The 16,120-nt window shown below is 50.6% G+C and overlaps 1 protein-coding gene and 1 long non-coding RNA gene across 2 annotated transcripts in view; both read left to right on the top strand.

Moving 5' to 3' along the window:
* The window catches only part of LOC149341017 (fasciclin-2-like), a 278,252-nt gene that overhangs the window by 46,987 nt on the left and 215,145 nt on the right, over positions 1–16,120 (top strand). The window lies entirely within an intron of this gene.
* Positions 429–16,120, top strand: part of LOC149341018 (uncharacterized) — a 174,447-nt gene continuing 158,755 nt past the window's right edge. The window contains exon 1 of the long non-coding RNA XR_016283687.1: positions 429–4,114. This is a non-coding gene — a long non-coding RNA (uncharacterized LOC149341018). The remainder of the gene's footprint in view (positions 4,115–16,120) is intronic.

Below are 16,120 nucleotides of genomic sequence, written 5' to 3'. Positions count from 1 at the left end.
TTACCGACGCGTGACCTCACTTGACCTGTCAACATTTTGCTTGAACCCGACGAGTGGATTCCTGGCCAACGAACCGGCTCGTGCGTTATCGCAGACGGAACGAGCTGATGTAAATGCACCTAGAGTCCTTATAGATTAGTTTAGAAAGTGCTATAGTCGGGTACAACTTACGAACGAAGCGGGTATTGATGCCTCTCAAAGGAGCTCCTCCCGCCAATGGCGCCCACAGATTTTCATGATGCCGGGGTTAATCCGATGAACCAATAGTTATTCCCCGTTCATCTGCCACCCCCTGCTATTTTACCGAAGCAGGTCCAAGGCACTCGGTTAAAGGGAGACTGAAGCACTTTTTTTGAAAATTAGGCTGGCAGCGGCGTGCTATAGTTTTTCATGCTGTATACTGGAATATCGCATCTAAATAAGGCAAAAACAAGCGCGGATGGCCTTTTTTAGCAGAAATATGCGGCTGTAAGGAGATAGCGCCACCCAGCGGCGTTCGTGTGGAGAAGACAAAGCACGAGGAGCGCGTGCGGAGGGGAACGCGGGGCAGGTCGAACAGGATTACGTGGCAGAGAAGAGAAGAGCGCGGTGGGCGACGGACGTGGACGAGTTCTGCTGGCTCCCCGAGTTCCGGGCTTGGGCCTTAGCCGCAGACGTCCGGGCCACCAGACCTGGACTTCCATCGTCGAGAGCCTCAACCACCAGGCTCAGGCGCTACTCTTCTCCGTCCATCCGTCAGCTGCTCTACATAGGCCGCTTCGGGCGCCTACGTGACCTTTTTCCGGGAGACCAGACCTGGGAACCGTGCCGGGAGCCCACGAACGCTGACGCTGCGGTAGCGTTTCATCGACGTTGGAACGCCAAGAGACTCCTTGACTACCCGACACCCAGCCAGTCCTCGCCGCTCGTTGCTCAAATAAGACAAGTAGTGTGAACTTTCCTCTTTGACTCTTTTTCCTGCATTTATCATAAGCACTTTGTTCTGTTCCCCCGTGTGTTTTTCCCGTGTATTGTTGCGTTGTTCTCTTGTTCCTTTCCTTTCTTCTCGCTCATATTGTAATTGGTTTCCTTTCCGTTAAAAGCCGCCTCGTTTATTGTTTATACTTTTGTGTTTATTTAAAAATAAGACCTGCAATCTCACAGAGTCCTCACAAATTTGGCGTCCACTACGACAGGACGAGGTCGGTTTTTATTTATTTGCCTGTTGTGTTAATTTAGGAACAATATGAGCGCTTCAGATTTGGTTGCTTTGGGCGAGCGCATGGGCTTGTGCGGCGCGGAGTTACGAGCGTGGGTGGAGGACGAGCTTCGTAAGGCACGGGAAGAGAGAGCCGCTGAGCGTGAAGCTGCGAAGCAGAAATTGGAGTTAGAGCGTGAGGCTACGAAGCAGAAATTGGATTTAGAGGCACGGAATTTAGAGACAGAGCGTGAGGCTGCGAAGGAACGCTTGGAGTTAGAGGCGCGGAACTTGCAGCTACAAATAAGGCTCATGGAGGGTGGCGCAAATCCTCCGAGTGACCGTGGAGAGCGTAGCGTCTCATCGACCAGCTCCATTAACCCGCACAGCCTCATACCACAGTTCAATGAAGCGCGGGATGACCTCGATGCCTACTTAAAGAGATTTGAGCATGTGGCCACGGGGCAGGGTTGGCCAAAAGAAAAGTGGGCAACGGCGTTGAGCTTGTGCCTTGGTGGCGAAGCACTTAGGGTCTTCGGTCGGCTCTCGCCTGAGGATTCCGTGGATTATGACAAAGCGAAGCTTGCCTTACTTCAGAGGTTTAGGTTCACCGCGGAAGGATACCGAGAGAAGTTTCGCCAGAGCAAGCCCCAGGATGGAGAAACGGCCTCGCAATATGCTGCCAGGTTGTTTAGCTTCTTTGACCGTTGGGTCGAGATGCGGGGTGAAGGCCGCACTTTTGAGGTGGTTCGCGAGATGGTTGTGAGCGAACAATTTCTGAACAACTGTCATTCTCGTTTAGCCCTTTTCTTACGTGAGCGGGAGGGCAAGACAGTTTCCAAGCTGGCGGAGGCTGCCGATCATTTTCTCGAAGCACAGCGGCAAAATAACTTGTTGTTCTTCAAAGAACAGGGGGAGCATACGATGAATAAAGCCAAGGACGAGGTTTCAGGTTCACAATCTCGCCTGCGGTGTTTTCTTTGCGAGAAGACTGGGCACAAGGCGGCGGATTGTCGGACGAAGCCAAAGCAATCGTATTGCACCTGGTGCCGCGAGGTAGGACATGATGCCCAGTCATGCAAAGTTAAGAGGCCAGGAGACCGTGAGGAGTCCGCCTGTTGCATGACACCTCGATATTCACATCCCGATAGCACTGCAGTGGTAACGCGCGTAGAGGGCCAGTTGGGGGAGATGGTCTGTCCTTCCAACCCGGTGGAAGTTGCTATGCCAGTGGGGCACGGCGAGGTGTTCGGCCAGCCTGGTTCGGTTTTACGGGATACGGGCAGCACCGGCATTGTTGTGCGTGAGTCCCTTGTACCGGCAGCGGCGCTTACAGGGAAACAGGCCACATTATTCTTGGCCAATGGGACCCGTGTAGAAGTTCCGGAAGCGGAGGTGGTGATTTCTTCTCCATACTTCTCGGGTAAGGCCATCGCGCGCTGCTTGTCTACACCCTTATACGACATTATAATAGGCAATGTCCCCGGGGCTAAACCTCCATTCCCGGTTGACCCGCCAGTTCTCACTGATCAGGCAGTTTCCCTTGCCATGACGGGTGCGGTCGATGTTCCTTCCCGTATGGTGACCGCAAAGGTTTCAGTGAGTAGTAAAAGCCCCACTCTGAACACACTCCACTTGTCACGACCGGAGTTTCGCCTCAAACAGGAAGAAGACCCGACCTTAGAGGTGTGTCGCAGGAAGTTGGGGCAAATATTTCATGGCAAGGGACAGACTGCCCACTCCTTTGATACTGATGACGGTGTTCTCTTCCGGACATACCAAGTGTGTCCCGGCCAGGTCGTTGAGCAAGCGGTGGTACCGAAGGGCTTACGCACGCAAGTTCTTAAGTTGGCACATAAGAGTGCATTATCCGGCCATCATGGAATACGGCAAACAATAGCTAGGGTGCTCAGTGAGTTTTACTGGCCCGGTGTACAGGCTGACATTAAGAGTTATGTCAGATCGTGTGATATGTGTCAGCAAACTGTGTCGAAGGCAAGGGAGAACAGAGTGAAGAACATCGTAGGACGGGAACATGTAAAATCATGGTGGAAACCGAGGTCGGTTTGGAGAAAACGGTTTCACAAAGGAAAACGGAAGTACTAGCCGAAAAAGTTCTCGCGACGGTGAAGTGGTTTGATGTGAACAATGGAATACGGAAGAATGTAGCCCACACCTGTTGTTGGAATTGTTTTTGTTTGTTCATGTTTGTTTCTGAGTGTCGGCTATCTACTTTTTATGCTTTCCGTGTTTCTTCGCCCTCTATGGACGCTTTACGTTGACTTTCCATGTGCTCTCTGTGCTGTGTGTGCGAAGGTCTGTGAACGCTTCGAACATTGACGACCGTCGTATTGTGTGTGGTGTGTAGTGTGCGCGCTGTGGTGCGGTGTTCTGTGTTGCGATCGTCGAACGCGTCTGGTGTCGCTCTCCTGAAGTTGAGTTCTTTCCCTTGGAAAAAACTTCCGAAGAGGGGGCCTTCTGTAAGGAGATAGCGCCACCCAGCGGCGTTCGTGTGGAGAAGACAAAGCACGAGGAGCGCGTGCGGAGGGGAACGCGGGGCAGGTCGAACAGGATTACGTGGCAGAGAAGAGAAGAGCGCGGTGGGCGACGGACGTGGACGAGTTCTGCTGGCTCCCCGAGTTCCGGGCTTGGGCCTTAGCCGCAGACGTCCGGGCCACCAGACCTGGACTTCCATCGTCGAGAGCCTCAACCACCAGGCTCAGGCGCTACTCTTCTCCGTCCATCCGTCAGCTGCTCTACATAGGCCGCTTCGGGCGCCTACGTGACCTTTTTCCGGGAGACCAGACCTGGGAACCGTGCCGGGAGCCCACGAACGCTGACGCTGCGGTAGCGTTTCATCGACGTTGGAACGCCAAGAGACTCCTTGACTACCCGACACCCAGCCAGTCCTCGCCGCTCGTTGCTCAAATAAGACAAGTAGTGTGAACTTTCCTCTTTGACTCTTTTTCCTGCATTTATCATAAGCACTTTGTTCTGTTCCCCCGTGTGTTTTTCCCGTGTATTGTTGCGTTGTTCTCTTGTTCCTTTCCTTTCTTCTCGCTCATATTGTAATTGGTTTCCTTTCCGTTAAAAGCCGCCTCGTTTATTGTTTATACTTTTGTGTTTATTTAAAAATAAGACCTGCAATCTCACAGAGTCCTCACAGCGGCCTGTGCCGCGGGGCACGCCGTGCGGCGCGCCGGCGCCCGTGATTGGTCAAGAGAGGTCGTGACGTCACTTTGAGGACTGGAGAAGCTGCCGTTGCGGATCTGGCGCTGCGCTGAGGGCAGATCGCAGCGTTCCCTGGGGTTGTAAAAGTGAATATGGCGACTATTTTTTTACTGACCTCCAAAGAAAAGTATACTACAGTTTGTTCATTCCACGTATCACCTTAAACCAAGGCGCAAGCAAAAAATTCTACGCCTAGCACATGCATACGCCAGCGTGAAAGACGCGTACGCAGACCATGCGTAAAAGGTGCCAATACAACCTCGGCTCGTATTCTCGGAAAGGAGGGGGTGCGAACAATACTCAAGTCAATACCACCACCGGACGCCTCCTGGCCGGCCCGAAATAGCGTCATCCTAAAGAAAAAGGCCCAAAGCGGTGTGTAGAAAAAATGCTGTTCTCAGTACCCGGCGTTGTAGGTTGGGGCAAGAAGGTATTTCAAGGAAACGAGGAGGGAGCACAAAGTTGATGTCAAAATTAGCGAAGCGCAGTGGCCGAGCACTGCGAGGCATGTGACCACAAGATAGTGACGCAATCATTGTGCGCTGGAAACCAAGCCAAATACGCGTACAAGGCTGCTGCTTCACTCGTGGCGCGTTTAGCAGAAGTCAGAAAATATTAATCGCTCCCTCGGAAACGTTCGCCCTTCCTAGATTTGCAGTTTAGGTTCTGTGAAGTGGTGGCCAACTATATGTGCGTTTAAAAGCTAAGCTAGCTGCAACTCGCCCGCTGCCACAGCTTCATGAAGATACCGAGTAAGGTTGCTAAACATGGTTTTCTTTTGTTTTGCAAAAACTTGGTTGGCATTCATTTCTTTATTAAATTTGCATCCGAAATCAGAACGTCGAACGCTGTAGAATGCTTTCATTTTACTCGCTTAGCTACGATTAAACGAGATGCCGCATATGAAGAGCTTCGATGCTTGCTTGCTTTGCTTTATTGTGCTTTGCTTGTTTCCTTGCTTACTTGGACACGTCGAACCGAGTATCAAATCACTAACTGAGCGTTGCTGAGCACGCCTCAGGTGGTCTGGCCGCACCTAAGCTGAGGAGAGCGACACATGCTTGAGCCTCTAAAAGATTTCTGTAGGGGCGAAGTGAGCATGTTTCTACTTATAGAAGAGGCGCTTCTTCGGAATGGTGACACGCCTCTCATGCGCGAGAAAATCGAAGGGACTGTGTCATGGTTCAGCCGCGCGTTTTTGACAGAAATCTCCAGAGAGCACATTAGGGACTAGCTCTGCATGTAGCCGCTCTTACGAAAGTGCTTCGAGCAGAGTATGCTTGCTTTGGTCGGCTTGAATTCTTTGTCACAGCAGCGAGCACTTGCGCTGCGAGCTTATGGCGGAAAACAGTGGAAGACGACACAGTCGCGGCCGTAGTTGTTCGTGGACACGAACGCAGAGTAGTACCTTGTGTTGAACCTGATTCTCAAGATCGGCTGACACGCTTTGTACGTCACAACGCACGCACTACGAGGAACAACGCATTCAGCACGAGAAACAACGCGCGCTGAAAGCTCGCTCGGGTGCGCCGAAGTATCCCCGGCTCCTCAACATGACGTCACGTTGGCCGACATCCCTCTCCGCTGTTCTCCTCTCCTGCGGTCGCGCGGGGCGCGGGAGATTTAAACATCGCGCTTTCAATTGGTGATTGCGCCATTGTTTTAGCCAAAATCGAAAAAAATAATTTCACAGACGTGATCAGCAATGACACCGCTTCAAAATACTAAAAAAATAGCTGATTCGAAAACCGCCTGAGTATCCCTTTAAGGGGGAGAGGGGGAGCATCTGCCGTAGGGTGGAATCGGTCGACACCATTGGCTGGAGGGGCTCCTTTGAGGGGCATCTGCCGCTTCCTTCTTTAGTTGTATTCGACTGTAGCCGAGCACTACGTAGCGCAGGCAAGCAAAGCAACGGAAATGTCGACGGCGCGGCCGTCAATTGCGCGCCCAAAATTTCGTTCGTTGGTGATGCGCACGACCCCTTAAAGGGACACTGAGGAGAGCACTATTAATATATTTTTTATAGCAAAATCCGATAGTTCGGCATGTCATGGCTTTGTTGCCACTTGGCCGGCAGCGAAAAATGCATTTATTTCTAAGAAATTTGGATTCGAAGTTGAAAAGGTTTTTCCCGCCGCTGTGATTCAAACTTGGGATTCGGCTATGACGACAGAGGACTAAGTGACGTGAAACATGACGTGATGCAGACTCCGTGATTTCTGGCTGCCAGCAGTGCGGCCTAGCAGCAGCCGAAAAGAAAGCTACCGCCGGCCGCACGTTGAAGGCATCTATCGGCTATTGGGGCCGTCGCTACAGTCGCTTCGCTTACGTTTGCACCGGCGTTCTGCGAGCGTTACGATGGATCTTGTTCTCGAAGTCGTCAACGAAGTTCTCGCAAATAGACACCTTTAGCATACCGTGTACCTTGATACCGCTAGCGGAATACCGGGAGCCCGCCTAACGCCGGCGAGCAGGCGCTGATTGGTCCCGATGCTTCAGGCGAGCGCGTAGCTGCCCGGCACGTGGCGCCATCTGGCGACGTCAAGGAGATTTGCGCATGCACTGGCTGCGCCTCAGTGATTTGTGCTTCTCGTGTCCTAGCGTTGCTAGAACTACATTGGTTCCAGCAACACCGTTTTGTTATATGACGTCATGACGCTTGTACTTGCGAGTTTGGCCTGTGGCGGCGATACCTGTATTTTGGTTCTTGCTCTTTTCTACGTTACAAGAGCTTTGTTGTCAGTATGAGTGGCATTTTTGTAATCAGGAGCTGGTATTCTGTCGATACAAGCCAACTTCAATTTCTCCTCAGTGTCCCTTTAATAAAGGTAGTTCTTTCCCAAGTAAAATGTAAATTGCCATGCTGTAAAAACTGCGACTTTCGAACAACCAGATGTCCGGCTGCGTGAAATGTGAATAAGTTTAAACGGTGCTTAGAACCGTCGCAATGGCTGAATTGATTGATGCAATACCGCGCCTTTTGTAAGAACTTTTTTGTTGGTGCGTCAGGCGCGGATTTAAGGTGAGGAGGGGGGAGGGGAGGTGCGAGGGAAACTGCGAAGGTGGCCTCGGTAGCCCCTCCAAGAGAGTAATTTTATATAAGAAAACCGTGCTGAACCCCATTTTTTTCGAAGAGAAAATTCCTAGAAGAGCATGTGAATGCATGGTTCAAATTAACCCCCCCCCCCAACGGTTTCAAATCACCTTCTCCAAAAACGACCCATAAATCCGTTCCTGAGAGGCTTTTTGTTGTCCTGCAAACAGCTTAGGAAGGTTGTGACTATCATTTTGCTACAACGGATTTCTTTTCGACTGAGCACTTGCAACTGATAATGATATGCTCTTTCAGGAAACAACGGATTAAGCAGTGTTCCTGTTAACGCTTCCGTCGAAGCCCAGATACTGCTTAATTCCTTATTTTAATGAAGAAATATATGTAACTAAGGACAAGCAACCATTTCATTAGCGAGAAAACGGTGTGCTAAAAATACCTTTCGTTCATATTGCATTAATTCAAAACTTATTTGGTGTCATTTTGTTCCTATACTTGGATACCAAAGTGAATGCTGCATACGTATGCTGGGAGTAAAACTTTCAACTATCTTACAAATATATTAAAAATACAACTTCTGTCTGCGTAGTATATTTCTCACATAACAAATATTCTAAATTCAGTTCGGCATAACAAAGGCCCGCAAGTTGGCTTTACCGCACGAGACTGATTTAATTTGCTCGACTGCAGAACGAATGCACTGACATTGCATTGCTTGGCCATTTTGCGGCGAAAAAACTCTGGTTCAGCATGGATATCCTATGTAAACTTTCTCTCTTGAGGGAGGCAGTGGCGATAACGAATAAATTTTGGCGTGCTTACAGATTCCATATGCCCGTTTCGCATATAGTGTTCCGTCCTTTTGGCGACAAACACCTTTGGCTAGTGGATGCTACGCATTTTCTATCGTAATCCGCATTTATCCCAATGTTACAGAATGCGATAGCGTAAAGACAGCTTAGGTATTGGGTTAAAGGCCGCTTAATAGCGCCTGCAAAAAAAAAAAAAAAATAAGGCTGGACTGAATGTTCTCTGGCGTTCTGAGCTGTGCGTCACAAACTGCGGCAGTTTGTTCGCGGAACAGTTTTGCGCGGTTCAGGTTCCTTGAACGTTCGCCAAGCTGTTTACTGCTTGTTTCGGGTATATGCTGCCTCGAAAGAAAAAAAAAAGCGTGCTCACGGCGTTGAACTCCTTATTTTCCTCTCCTTTTCCAAAACTCTCACTTGCCCGTTTTGCATTTCTCTTCTTCTTCTTTGTCGATCGCTCTCTTAATTACAGGGCTTAAACGCAAAGTAAATGCCGCAACCAGCTGACGCTTTTAAGAAAGAGTTTGATGCGGAAGCAAGCAGGCGAGGGTGCAGCTTGGTGTGTCGAGCGTTTCGTCGTTCGGAGCCCTGGGCTCCGGATTGTCTCAAAAGCCCGCTTCGCTCACAAACGCTGCTTCACAGACGCCAGCACCGCAGGAGGGAGGGAGGGCACGTGAGGTGCGCACCCTTGAGCCGCTTCTTGGAAGCGAGCAGAGGAAAAGCGTCGCGTTCTTTTGTAGCGAAGCCCCAATTTCTTGAGTGTAAGACAAAGCGGACCCGAAGCCCTCGCGCGGTCGGTGCGTACATGGAAGGCTGCTGTCGGAACCAGGCGCTTCCGGGAGAAAAGGGGGCGGGCACGTTCTCATTTGCATATTCCAGCGGAGCCGTCGCCGCTGCAGCAACGTAGCGCTCCTTGTTTTTTTTTTTTTTTTTTCTGCGGTGTTTGGTTTGGTTGAAAGAGTTTAACGTCCCAAAACAACTAAGGCTTTGAGGGACGCCGTAGTGGAGGGCTCCGGGTAATTTCGACCACCTGGGTTCTTTATCGTGCACTGACAACGCACAGTACACGGGCCTCTAGCATTTCGCCTCTATCGAAATGCTACCGCCGCGGCCGGGTTCCATCCGGGATCTTCGGGTCAGCAGCAGAGCACCTCTCTCTCTCTCTCTCTCTCTCTATATATATATATATATATATATATATATATATATATATATATATATATATATATATATATATATATATATATATATATATATATATATATATATATATATATAGTAAATCTTTAACATGCGTCCTTACCGGTGTTGGCGGGCGCAAATATTGCATATCCGATACACCGGCTCTTGTTTTTGCATGTGGCAGTATTTCCGCAGTTCATCAGTTTTTATACTTTCGGCGCGCCTGTAATGACACTGTTTCAGCGGTACCGCCGAGAGAAGTGCATTAACGTGCTAAAACTGTCGCCCTTATGAAAACGTGCGCATATTACGCGACGGCGACGCATCGTTAACTCGGCATGCGAGGCGGTTGAGGTTGGGGTTTATGGTTGCGAAAAACTATGCCAATAACAGCGACGGCTCTATTTCGTAGATATAATGAATACGGCGACTGCGATGATTGTCATGGTTATGATACGAGGCGCCGAGATATAAAAAGGGCGTTCCATTCGCAGTGCAGACCGCTCAGGCTGCAGCCTTTTCCTTCGCTCTCGACCGTCCCTTCACAAATCGCGTGCCGGCGCTCATCAAGAGAGTTTGCGTCCCGTGCACTCGGGGCTGTTTGCCCGTGTCGCTTGCTTGGCGAGCACGAAGGGAACCGCTGCTTACGTGCGACCGACAGTGCTGCGTTATATAGTTGTCCGATCTGTGCTTGCTCCATCCACGCTCCGACCATTGCGTCACCTTCTTCGGGCAGAGATAACTGCGGGGAAAGGCCGAGGCGGCAAATGGGCGAGGTTCATTATTCAACGCCTTCCTCGTGGCAGCACAGCCAGCGCCCCTCCACACACAGTGCGCTCTATCCGACGCGGCCTTTGGTGCATCCCGGTTTCGCTTCCTCTGTGGTCTTGATATTTTTTGTTTCCACCTTGCCTTTTCCGTTGAACTCGCCGGCTATTTTTGTTCACTGGCACCGCGTCGCCCGTCGGTCCACCCGTGACAAACTCTGAAAGAGGGGAGCGTGATGTTCTCGCTGGCGTGACGGCCGCGCCACACGCAACATTATCGCGCGGTGGCAAGCTCGTGTCGTTGTCCACGGCCACCCGCGGTCCGCATCCCTTGAACCGTTCACTTGGCATCTGTCATTTTTCATGTTGTCCTTGTCGGATGCTTATTATGAACTGCACTCAACAGCTGCGGTGGTGTAATGATTTACAAAGATAGTTTCCTGCACGGATGCTGTTTCCCTATTGTTTCTGTCCGTCTTGGTGGCTTTAGTCTCGCTGGAGGACGAACGGAAGGCATGTGTGAGCATCGTGGGTTATTTTTATTGATTGATTGATTGATTGATTGATTTATTGATTGAAGTGAGGGAGCGTGTCATCGTGCGCCGAAGTGAACTTTAAGGAGGGACTTTAGGGAATGAGAGCCCTATAAAACACGCCAACGAGTGTGGCCGAGAGAGATTCTGCCGTTTGCTTATTACATTCCATAATATGTAAATAAACCTAGTCGTCTTCTTTCGCCCATTACCCAGCTCCTTCACTCAACGGCACTCCTGCCCTAGTTGGAACGGGCGTCGACTTGATCGGGGGTCTGTCAAGTGGAACCCGAACCCCACCTCTAACAGATGGTAAAAGAACGGAAACCACCAGCGGATGTCCTCGGGGTCATTTCATACTCATTGTAGAATACAGTCCAGAGAGATGCGACAGAAACAAAACAACTTACCGGACGAAAGGTGCCTAGAAGTTTTACCTGTGTGTCGTGTCATAGATGAGTCTGAAATGTGGCGCCTTGGCGTGACCCTCTGCTTTGGCATATATGTGTTCCCTTGAACGCGTTTTCTTCGCAGTATCTGTAAAAAAAAAAAAAAAAAAAGCGGATGGAGAGGGTCTACATTAACAATGCCGCTGGATGAGAGGAGTGCCAGCGTCTACCGCAGGTAAATTTTGTGCAGCGTTGCGAATTTTCCTCACTTTACCTTGCGCTACCTTTTTACAGGCTACGCCATTACATAGCAAAGCGCACCGCAGCGCGCGCATTATTACTATTTGCGCTTACGTACACGCTTGCTCCTCACAATTTCACTCACGTCCGAGATCAAGAACCGTCGACTACATACTTCAGAAAGCATTTCGCAATTCTTTACGAATCGCGCCGCCGGATCTTCTGACGCAACGCCTGCGCGTGTGTCGAATTTTAATGGTTCTTACGGGTCGCCTGTGTTCGCACCGGATGCGAGAAATGCGAGAGACTCCTCAGCATTCGAAAAACATTGCTTCGTTCCAGAGAGATGCCGACATGCGCTCGTGTAGGCGTCGCTCTTGGACGCCTCGAATCTTATGCGGTCGTGTTTTTGCAGGCAGACTTTCGACGAGTACCTATCGAACTTTCTCATTTGATTCTCAGATCGAGCGCATTCGCTCCTCTGCGCTTGATCAAAGGCGAACTGGTGTCTGCTCAGTACACGTATACCTGAGTCTTGTGATCCTTCGCAAAAGTCCAGCGCTTTTATGACTGGCGATTCCATCTTTTATTTTGCTCGCAGCCAGGGCTCTGGAGCAGCTTGACTCAACGCTTGCAGAACCGGAAGTCTGTGTGCGCATGTGTATAAAATTCATACATACAGATTGAATTAGGCTGTGCAGGCGCGGCACCCGACGCAGTTCGCATTGTATATAGTCGAGAGATTCCTTCCAGGGTAGGAAATTGAAAAAAGGCGTCATATCGCTGTATCAGATTGGTAGGATCATCGTGTATTGCGCCCAAGCGCACTTGAGCCGAACTGCGAGCATAAAGGTTGCATAGTACATGCCAGAGGCGTTATTGTGGCAGAAATCTTACAAATGCAACTGCAAGTACACCGAAAGGCGGTCTGTATGGGCGCAACAGCATGGAATGAGCTTGCCCTTTGTCAGCAACCCTCCCTTCGTCGCTCCTAACACTGAGGTCCGTTTCTCTTCCCTGCTTTAACAGACGCTTGTTTAAACTAATGTTTGCGATTGCAGCAGCGTCTATTTAATGCACCCGGTATCTTCGACCGCTTAGGGAGGGTTTAAAGTTCACAGAAATCTCAATAGAAGCGTGCCTTCCTCCTTTCTTATTGCCGCCGTGAAATACATAGAGGTTCAAACCTGAGAACTCGGGCTCTATGGGGGAACGAGCTTTGTTTGATTCTTTTATTCAGACAAGTTTTGTCTTAGGTGACGGGACAAAAGGCAATTTACTTTTGCCTGACGAGGCCCCGTCGCCCATTACATTGTTGAGCAGGATGTCAATGGAACATGGCAAATCAACAGTAAACACTGGTCCGTAAGGCAAGAAAGCAGACAACACCACCGTATACTTATACTTCGTTTGAAGAAACTTGACGAAAATAAAACATCGTCAATAACATACAAAAAGCAGGTAAAAAGGATGCGCATATTATAGAAAACTAAAGAGCTAAAATCGTTTATGGGAGTGATAGTCAAGAGGTGAACTTTTTACATCGTTCTTGAAGTTATGACGGGCATGAGACTGCTGCACAAGTTGCATAATGCGGGGGTGTGTAATAATTCAGAAATTAAGTACCCGAGGTTCTCTGTGCCATAGTTCTCAACAGAGGCATTCAGAAATGACTAAGCCTGAAATAGTACGGTTTGTTGCTCTGCGGATATAAAGCATAAACCAACTCTGTAGGTGTAAAACACTGTTCTACTTGGTGAAATTTCCCTCATGCGAATGTTCGAACCGCCACTTTTGAGGCACACACGCCGCCGCGGTGGCTCAGCGGTTATGGTGCTCGGCTGCTGACCCGAAAGACGCGGGTTCGATCCCGGCCGCGGCGGCTGGAATTTCTTTGGAGGAGAAATTCTAGAGGCCCGTGTACTGTGCGATGTCAGTGCACGTTAAAGAACCCCAGGTGGTCGAAATTTCTGGAGCCCTTCACTACGGCGTCTCTCATAGCCTCAGTCGCTTTGGGACGTTAAACCCCATAAACCAAACCAAACTTTTGAGGCACGCTAACAGATGTTCTTGCTATAGGGCTTTCCTCGGCATATCTTTTCTGGCCTGTATTGTACTGGACTTCATTCACCGTAGCACCTGCAGGATAATACCGCTGCCCATCGCACTCCTCTCGCGTGTTCCTTTTGCCTGACCTGTGGCGCGGAAATCCCAGTCCTGTGGCGCCACGCAGGCCATGCAGAAGCGGCAGCTCTGACCCGCGACTGGGTCGTGTCTGCCAGGCTTGTAGACTCCACCCGGCCGATCAAATTTCCGCCAGGAAATGGCGCGTCTGTGTCTGCTCCACGCGGGCTCATCTGGCGGGTCCGGCGTTCCCTTTGTCGTGTTTCCCCCGTGCTACAGCGCGGCGTCCGTCCTTCGTCCTGGCATGCGAGTCGCTCTTGCGCTCGCCTGGCTCGCGTGCCTACCGCGATCGTCCCGTTCAACAAAGCGGAACCCGCGGTCACCCCGCGCTCGCGTGTTGCTTTGTTTTCCGCTTGTTTATCGAGCGCTATACCTGCGGCTGCTAGCGGTCGTCACGCGAGTTCGGACGTAGGGTACGACCGAGCAGTGTGCGCGCACTGCTTTCCGCATGCTTGTGGCCTTAGTAGCTTGTCTTTAGTGAAGTTGTTCTGCAGCGTCCCGCGACCTTATTTAAGAGTACGTGGTCGTTCACCAGCCTGGGCATATTTCCAAGCGTTTGAAGGAAATTTTACATATCCTCTTGGCAAATAACGCTTTGCAGTGGAATGGCGTTGTTGTCTTTGACTTAGGCGTAGGATGGCGATGCTGACTCATTTTTAAAGATTTTTTCGATTCTAATTACAGCACTGTTGCAATCGCAGCGGTGGCCTAGTGGCCTGAGCACCCGCCTCGTATGCGGGAGGGGCGGAGTTCGATCCCCACTGCCGCCGGGTACCCAGCGGGGATACAATGGGTACCAGGTTTCCCCTGGTCTGGTGCTCGGCTTCTTTAGGCTGAATTGTATGGGAAATAGGTCTTTGACCCGCACCTTGAGCAGACGAAAACACCGTATGCCCCATGGTGCTCTTTGGCCACAGATGCCCTCGCGCCATAAAAGTTCATCACCATCATCATTGCAGCGCTGTTCTAGCGCCTACTTTCCTGAAGTTTCCCGCTGTTCACTACTGAAAGGAAGCGTTCGTCTAGTACTGTTACGTGCAGCTTAGCGAGCCGTAGTAAATCAGCATGGGTGATATGGATCGGATAGAGGTCGCTATACGTAGTTGTCGGCACTGTCACACCTAAAGAGACCGCCATGATTATTCTGATCTGCTAATTAATTTTTTTTTCTTCATGCTGCGCTGGGAATTCGGGGGTCATGAGCGGGAATTCGGGACAGCGCCCCGTCGCTGCCGCTATGCCTAGCGGCCTATCACGTTCTGTTCCGCAGCCACTCAGTTATCCTCTTCCTTTCTCACGTCACGGATGATGTCAATGCGAGATTTTTTTTAATGCTCAAAGCTACTTGTGGCAGCCAGTGGAAATTAGGCACGCTCCTTTCGAATTCCTGGCAATGAGCCTCTTCGCACCCACACACGTTGAGTGGCCCCACCATCGATGAAATGCGTTCTTCGTTAATTTAGTTCCCGCGTCGACATCACCTTAACTTTCGTTTTCGATCACTTTTTTCAGCGTCTTCCGTTCTCCTGCACATCTCTCATTATCTTTTCTTTTATTTCCGCTTTCGTTAGTGGCTACGGCTTTGGTGTGTATTGATTAGTATGCATCACCAAGGTTCATTATCTGCAACTGCTCGGCTAAACCCCTACTGCATCGTTCTAATTGGTTCAATTTAATTAATTGACCAGAGCGCGGCTTCCTTTCGTGCCAAGCACGGGTGCGAAAGGCGCCAGTGTGCCGCGCAGCAGCTTCTTTAATCGACAGAACCGCCTTGCAGCGCTCGTTCCTCAAGGTGCGAGAATGCATAAGAGCCGAAGCTCTCACTTCGCGAAGGTATTGATTACGCGCGACAGTTGCCGGCGTGCTCTTGGGAAATGACAAAAAGAAAAGGTACAACGGTGCGAGAAAAGGGGGGAGGGGTTCTCCTGTCTGTCGGTTCCACTTTGTTCGCACCGCGTATACTCTGAGCGATGAACTGCGATGAACGATGAACATTTATGTCCCTGCGCCGCTGCACGCTGGTCCATAAGTGGTGCAGTTTCGAAGAGGCGCAGCGTGACGCTCCCCTGTAGCCCCCCTGCACAGTCACGCAGGCGGCCGGAGAAACCGTCGTCACAGTGCACCGGGCAAATTAGGACCGCGGCGCGCTAATTGCGCCCGCCCGCCTGTCTGGGGCCGCCGCCGCCGAGACGCGCTGCTGCAGCTAACGGCGGCCGAGGCTGCTCGCCCGCGGTTGGGGCACCCTGCGCCGCTTAATCATCCTGCGCTTCCTCGTCCTCTCCGGCTTCGCGCTGTCGTCTTCGGGTTGCGCCGGAGGCCTCCGCTTTTAAATCGACCCAAGTAATAAATTAACCACGCAGCCGCATTCTTTGTATGTCGGGAAAGCGTCTGCAAGCTTTTGAGGGTCGCTGTATACCTCAGCCGCTGAGTTTCGAACTAATACGTTTTTCTCTCTGGCGTGCTACCGCAATTTAGCGTATTGATTCCTGCTGCGTAGACGCAAGACATTTGTCAATGCCAGCTCACTGTAAACGAGAGCTTGACAGTTCGTTGTTGGCC

Source organism: Amblyomma mixtum, chromosome 6 (assembly GCF_055824585.1).
Source record: "Amblyomma mixtum isolate Tamu chromosome 6, ASM5582458v1, whole genome shotgun sequence".
Lineage (NCBI taxonomy): Eukaryota > Metazoa > Arthropoda > Arachnida > Ixodida > Ixodidae > Amblyomma > Amblyomma mixtum.
The sequence above is the reverse complement of the archived record's forward strand: the minus strand, read 5'-3'. Positions and strand labels throughout refer to the sequence as shown.